This window comes from Alligator sinensis, unplaced genomic scaffold, assembly GCF_000455745.1.
Source record: "Alligator sinensis unplaced genomic scaffold, ASM45574v1 scaffold681_1, whole genome shotgun sequence".
NCBI classification, from domain to species: domain Eukaryota; kingdom Metazoa; phylum Chordata; order Crocodylia; family Alligatoridae; genus Alligator; species Alligator sinensis.
Genome location: NW_005842315.1, coordinates 1186853 through 1193432, shown reverse-complemented (window position 1 = coordinate 1193432; position 6580 = coordinate 1186853).

Genomic DNA, 6580 nt, shown 5'->3' with positions numbered 1-6580 from the left:
CGTCACAATGCCAGGCCCCGCCCCCCGCTTCCTGCTGCCCCCGGAACGCGCCCGGGAAACCCCGCGGGGGCGGTGCTGCGCGGCTCCCAGCGCCCGGCCCGGGGGGTCAGCGCCCGTCAGCAGCGAGTAACGCTTGTCTCCCCCTACGGCAGCTCGCGCGTCTCGGAGCGTGTCCCGAGCGCCTTGCACCACCTGCTGCCACCCCCGACTGCCAGGCTCCAAAAAAGTTCCTCCAGTGGTTCGGTTTGGACGCAGAAAAAATACATATATTTAAGCAAATTTAACGAGTTTCTAACAGTTTCCCAAGAAAGTATCTTTCCCTTTCCCCCTTTTTTTGGTCCCTTTCTTTTTTATCCCCCCCCTTTCCTTCCATATCTTAATTATGGATGGTACCCGTGGGCAGGAGGCGATGGGGCGCAGCCACGCACCACCCTTTGCCGCCACCTCCAGGAGCAGGACCAGGGGTGGCAAGGGCAGCAGCACCCCTCTACAGTGCCTGGCTGGCTGGCTGGCTGGCTGGGGGGAAGCTTGTATGCAGCCACCACCCACCAGCCTGCGCTGCTGCTCTGTGGCTGGCTGCCAGGGGTACATTTATGCGCTGCTGCTCTGTGGCTGGCTGCCAGGGGGACATTTGTTAAAAAAGGTTGAAACCCCCTGTTTTAAGCCATGACCAGTCAGTGATTTTTGAGGGCACTTCTCTTCCAGACCTGTATGCTTGTTTTTAGTGGCAACGGATCACTGATGAGCCTTAAACTGAATCTAACACTACACAGTTTGAGTCTGGCTCAACATACGGTTATGAGAAGGATGATCCCTCCCAGCACGCCCGCACAGCACTGCTTTCATGGTTTTAGTAACTCATCTAATTTGCGTTCCCAAATCTTCCATACTCTGCCCCGGAAGTCTGCCTACATTGGCTATTTTCATAAAATTTCCTTCACGTGCCTGTATTTTTACTACCGCGTTTTCTAAGCTTGTTTACACACGGGAGACTCGGACGGTTGCTTCTGAGCGCGTCGTTCACCTTTGAGCGTTACCGTTGTTTTAGTGGGTTGTGTGGGATTTCCTGAGGGATTATATACAATCAATGACACACGATGTCTAGATCACGTAAAAGAGAGGTGTTCTTTGAAATCACCTTTCCCTCCTCAAATATTGTCATTGATCTACAGCCCTCCAGGGTAATGGGGGTCTCTCCATTAATTTGATGGATTTAAATCAGGCCCAACTTTGTTGCCTCTGAATGACCCTAAGCTTTGTCCACCCTCACAAAGCTGAAAAAACACAGGCAGATTGCTAAGGAATTGGTTTTCAAAATCCAACACACACGGACAGAGTACTTTTTTTTAAAGGAAACCTTATCTCTGACAACGATTTCTACTACACAGTGAAAGGCACAAGCTGGATCCAGTCTCTTCTGGGCCAGGCAGCTGCAGGGTGGCAGCTCCAGCTCGGTCCAGGGGCCAAGGCTAGAGCTACTGCCTGGCTGGGTGGAGACTGGAGCTATCCTGTGCTCAGTGCCCTGGGCAGGAGCTGGAGCCACAACCGAGGGTAAGCTGTGGCCAGGGGGGCAGTTATGGGGGGCAAAGGCACACAGGCAGGGCAGGCAGCAGGAGGGAAGGGGTGGGGGTCAGGCCACTTGACTCCCCTATCACCTGCACACCCACTTCCTGCCCCTTGCACTTGCTTGCCTTCCTTCTGCTGCTTGCACTGCTGGAGTGGGGCGGGGGGGAGAGTGGTGAATTTAAGAAGTCCTTCCAAAAATTAGATTTTATACATGGAAAATTGTAACAAATTTATAAATGTATGAAATTTTAGGGGCGGGGGTCATTTTATATGCAAAGTTGTCTTGGATTAGGGTAAATACAGGAACTAGTTCCAGGCCAAACAGAAGTTGTGGGTTTGTTTTTTGTTTCACTGGGGGATATGTGTATTTTTTATTTTGCTTTTCCTTGAAGATAACTGAACCATTATGATTCAAACTTTCCAGAATAAATTTACTGCCAGACAAGAAATAATTTTACAAAAATGTAGGCATAAAAATGACTAAAACTCTTAATTATAGCTTCTCCTAAGCCTGGTACTTATAATAATATTGGCAATCATGTTCACTTTGAAATAAAGAGCAATGTAAATCAAGCAGACTTGAGATGAAGTATATGAAATCCAGTTAATGCTCCTTTTGAAGAAGAAATAAATGGGATCAAAATGTATAGTTCTGAATAAATATAATATAATAAATTATATTGTATAAATAAATATGTATAATGAGCTATAATTCTGTACAAGATATATTGCAAATATTCATTGGTATATAGTATAATTTATACTGATGATCAGCTGCAAATTGTTCCCTGCAGGTGAAATCCTATGCCCACAGAGGACCTCATTAACTTCAATTAATATCCTCAGTGGTGCAAGTTCAGCTTGCAGTACAGCTTTCACAGTACAGCTTGCAGGATCAGAGCCTGCACTACTGTTTGAGCATTGTCTTGATGGAAATAAGGGGAAAAAAGCAGTTGACTGGATTTTCAGAGTGAATATGCGTGTTTGTGAACAGCTCAGTAACATACAGCTCCAACCCACATGAACTCCTAAGGTATATTAATGCAACTAAATTGACTCAGATCAAATGAGCAGATATATTTTTGCATGCGTATTTCTGAAAATTTGCCCCAATATCTAAAATTGCTGCTGTTAATCGCTAAAGTAAAAAAAAAAGCTTGCATTCTACTCTAGAAATTAGCATTAATATAGGTAGGATGTGTAAAGCTGACACCTGCTGGATATTTACAGTTTTGCAATTGTGCTTTTCTCGTACGATGATAATTTGCATTAACAAACCACATTTTGTTCTTTTAGACTGATGAAACCTCACCAAAGCCAGTGGATCACACATATGGTACAGACTATATCACATTATTTCTGTAGTTAAGCCTAATATAGCACCCCAATATAAATATTAAGGTTACATCTTATTCCTCCTTGAATTTATATTAACACTCCTAAAAAATGGTTTCCTTACATAGCCTAGGGATTTCTGTGGCTTCCTATTGATTTAACTGGCATATAGTGTAGACATAGATGCTCCTTCACCTGCCTCTTTCAATTCTAGACCTCTTAACAAAGCAGTATGATGGAACAGGCCTTGAATATTGTACTGATAATGCATAGGACTGTAGAAGTAGAAGGAAACTTCTGGGTCCCTGATGCCATTTCCCTATTGTTGCAGGCAACAAAGTTAAATCATCCCTTTCATCAACTGTGCATCAGGTAATTGGAATGAAGTCTGGTGTTTAAAGAATGGAAGAAGGATGGAGCTTTCCATCTTGCTGTTGACTTACTCTGTGATACTACCACACATCTGACATGGTACAAAAACATTTAAAATATTTTCAGAATTTTTTTTGTTTGTTTTTGACCTGCCTGAAAAATGTCAAAAGTTGTTCATAAGATTTTTCCTGTATTTTTCAAGCAGCTCTGTTTTGAGATTCTTGGATTATAGGTGTCATACACAGACCGTGATGGTTTATGTGAGCCACAGCTAGTTTAATAACTTTATTACGAACGAACTGAACGTGTACAGGATACCAGTGCTGGAGCTCAAAATAACTGGTCGGCGTACACTCTCACATACTTCTCCTATTAGGCTTTCTATTTACTATCCCCTAATGAAGCCAGGTTTATAGGTCTCTGCTGCCTTACATAGTTGCCTCATCTATATCCGCTGTTGGAAACAACTGATGTTTCGTAAGGACTCCTCTTCTCAGTTAGGTGCTCCAAAGGGTCTTTAAGAAACATGACTTATACTGGGTCAGCAACCTACAGCCTGCAGGCCAGATCTGACCCATGAAGAGAGTGAATCTGGCCCATGATGGTCTGATCCGCGTGTAGCAATGGAAGGGGATTCAACAACCAGAAGCATAACTCAGGGGGAGGCAAGTGGGGAACAAGATGGTCCCTACCCTTGAGAGCTGGTGCATGAATCCCCTGAGAATTGGCTCCCCTTGCAACAGCAGCATCATTTCTAGTGGCTTGGAGGGGGGGGTTGCATGAGGCTGATGCAGGGACTAGACCTACTAGGATGTGACCTTCACGCTGTCCAGGTTACAAACGTTATCAGGTAAGCCCGTCGGTGGTGTTCTGAGGGGTTTTGGGGGCGGAGGCCAGGGAGAATAGAGATTGCCTGGTAGGTGGGATTGGTAGCCTGTTTCACAAGTTGTAGTCTGCCATTGGTAAAGGATTGCCAGCCCCTGCTTTAGAGGTCCCCTACGGCTCTTAGTAGTCCATACTGCACAACTACAAGCAGTTGTAAGATCCAAATTCCTACAAGTGAAGAGGAGGAAATGGGTGATGTAGAAGCCATCCTGCTACTGCAATTCTGTGTAAAGAGTGCAACGCCTTACATTTCTATATTTAAACTCCCCCTCCTTCTGTAGCATTAGATACCCATGCACCCATCATGGCAGAGCCTGAATTGAATCTTGCTGATGAAGTTCCCAGAGCTGAACTGACATTATCAGTGTTGACTTTGAACAAATGAGGGTCTCAACAAAGCAGCTCCACTAATTTCAAGGCTTATTACAAATTATAGGGGGAACAAAGCAAAGGATTTTTGTTTCTAACCACACATTTCTGAACAGCCTGTAAGTATAGTCAGAGATCTTTTCTTTATGTCATCAAGGACTGATTTCGCCATATGAATCTAGCCATGTCACAAGAACTAAAAACCGTTCCTGTTTTTTGAGAGAGAGGCAATTCAAAATCAGTTTTAATCAATTTGCAAATGATAAAACAGTCAACGTCCTTCTGTATTTCAAGATTTCCTTTCTTCCAAAGGAATTTTCGGAACTAATAATTTGAAAATTATTTCCCATATCTTATTCTGTACAATATTTCATTCATCACCATCTTTTTAATACTAGAAAAAGTGAAATTCTTTGTTTAACAGACCCAAAGAAAAGAGAACCGTGAAAGGAAACTGGGTTTGAGGCTTTCTCTCTGCCATTAAATAAATTTAAAGTTTGACCGTTGCTCAGTAATAATATTTTATTAGTGTGAGCTTCTTCTGTATGTTTAGTATGCAGATGTTTAGTGTATTTTTGGTTGTAGCCGTGTTGGTCTAAGGACATAGGCAGGCAAGGTTCTTTGAGTAGATGTGATGTCTTGTATTAGACCAGCTGAGTAGTTGGAAAAAAGTTCTTGGCAAGCTTTTGGGTGCAGTCACCCTTTTGCAAGCATAGGGACTCTCTGCTGGTCTGACTTGTCAGTCTGCTTGTCAGACCAGCAGAGACTCCCTATGCCTGATGAAGGGTGATTGTACCTGGAGGCTTGGTAAAGACTTTTTTTCCACCTGCTCATTAATAAAGGATATCACATCTACTCAAAGAACCTTGCCTGCCGATGTTTAGTGGATTATTTTTTGTAAAGGGACAAATTCTGTCCATAGTTATACTTATCTAAATGTATGTATTTCATGGACTTGTAACTATTTGTACTGACTATGAGGTTGATAAAAGATTGTTAGTGAGAACTGCAGATAGAGACAGCATTATCTAAATCTGCATATTGTTTTGCAAGTTGGTCTAGATACACCGTTGTCCATGATACTAAAAGCATGCAAGATAATTAGAGACCAGCAGAATTGTCAGTTAAGGTTCGTATCTATTTTTCAGATTTTCTAATTAAAGACACTGGCCTGGGTCATGCACATACCAGTAAAATATTTGCCAGAAAATAGTTTATGCCTGCTTATTAGAAGCAAAACAACTAGGACAGAGCAAACAAGAAGCGCATTTAAAAAAGAAGAGAATTGAAAATAGCAGTGGTAAATACTTGCCAATATCATTGGGCAATCTTTCTCCTATTTTAAGAGTTGAATCGCTTGTCTTCTTCCCATTTGTATTGTGCCTGGCAGCTTGTCTAACATCTTTCCCAACTGTAAGTTTGTCCAGTAAAAGGTATTACCTTACAATCTTCTTTCTCACATAGGACCATCACAGCTACAACAACGCTTCTATTTTGCCCATAAAAGGCACTGTCTGTAAGATTCAGATAGCATTACTGTATTTATGCTTTGATCTTCATGGTTTTTCCCCTAAAATATGAGTCAAGAGTTTAGTTTTCACTTTTGAAATCAATCAAGCCTGAAAAATGATTGAATCTTAAATATATTGAGGGGAGGAAAAGTTCAATTGTAATAATTTGTCTGCGTAGAATTTCCCATTTCTGTTTCCCGCATGTCTAAGGTGGCCACTTACTGCAGTGTCTGAGTGTCTCTTATCTAGCAGTGCCCTTAAGTGAGCCAAAGGGTTTTCGGCCTCTCCTCTGGCAAAAAGTCTCGCTCAAGAAAGAAACATTTCCAGAACACTTTTATGGTGGAAAGACAAAACAAAGAGTAGTTTTCCTGAGACAGCAAATTTCTGAGTCCACCAAAACTGAGAATAACCTTTCTCCATTTTTCCCCCATACTCCAAGGTAGGGGTGAACTCTACATTTTCCCACACTGACTCCTTACTACAGAAAGATTGCAAGAGAGACGCTGGCCCTTGCCATATGGAGCTTGATGATTTTCAGCAGG